This window comes from Marmota marmota, unplaced genomic scaffold, assembly GCF_001458135.2.
Source record: "Marmota marmota marmota unplaced genomic scaffold, marMar, whole genome shotgun sequence".
Lineage (NCBI taxonomy): Eukaryota > Metazoa > Chordata > Mammalia > Rodentia > Sciuridae > Marmota > Marmota marmota.
The window spans coordinates 54,097,140-54,098,330 of record NW_025999968.1 but is presented as its reverse complement, the minus strand read 5'-3'; positions in this window follow the sequence as shown (position 1 = coordinate 54,098,330).

The following is a 1,191-nucleotide window of genomic DNA, read 5'->3' as shown; positions in this document are numbered from 1 at the left end:
GGGTGGGGGGCGCTGAGACATGAGGATCACGAGTTCAAAGCCAGCCTCAGCAACGGTGAGTTGCAAAGCAACTCAGTAAGACCCTGACTCTAAATAAAATACAAAATAGGACTGGGAATGTGGCTCAGTGGTTGAGTGCCTAAGTACCCCCTGCCCCCCCAAAAAATAATTTGTAGCAATGGATCGAAACAAGGGTTTTAATATACTGCTAGTGAAAGTATAAATTGGTTAAAATTTTTGAAAAGCAGCTCAAACTCATGCATCAAAATTATTTGGAAATTATTCGAAAGATGAAAAAAAAAGTGTCTAAAGATGCTCAGGAGTTTAAAATGTCCAAAAACAAAACTGGAAACCATCTGAATTGTGTTTAAAAATACGAGAATGATCAAATTATAGAATAACCATTTGAAAGATTATTCTGCAGCCAATGAAATTATGTTTATGAAAATTTTATAACTTGGAAACATGCTTACATTATAAGAATATATTGACAATCCATATATAATTTTGTATCCTTTTTCTCTTATACTAAGAAAAAAGTCAAGATACTAAATTATATACAGATTGTGAATCTGTATGTGTAATAAAAATAAGCACAAAATAAAGAACTAATATTATTGAGTGAGGTTCTGTCAGGCAATTGTTCTAAGTACTTTACATACATATTAAATTCTTTACTTTTTTATAACAATTTATAAAGCAAATACTATTAAAATATCCATTTTTATAGATTAGGAAACAGAAACCCAGAAAGCTTGTATAATGAGTCCAACATCACATAACCTCCTGAGATTAAAGTATGGGCAGTCCACAGTCTAAAAATGTACTAGGAAACAGTTCCCCAAAATATTGACAACAGCTGCCTCTGGGTAGTTGGGGAAAAGGAGCAATTACATTTCTTCTACTTTTTTCCCACTTAAAAAAATGTAATGATGAAAAATTGCACTTTTGAAAGGATAAAATTAATCTGAAATTCCTATATTAGATTTAAGCAGAAATATTATTTTTTTTCTTCTAAACTGATCACAGAATCCCATTGTTTTACCACCATGAACCCTGACCTTCGCTCTGCCTGTCAATTCTCTTTCTCTACAAAAGAGAAAATTAGAGCCTCTCTGCTTAAGGGGAATGGATTGAAGACAGGTTTTTTTTTTTTTTTTTTTTTTTTTTTTTTTTTTTTTTTTTTTTTTT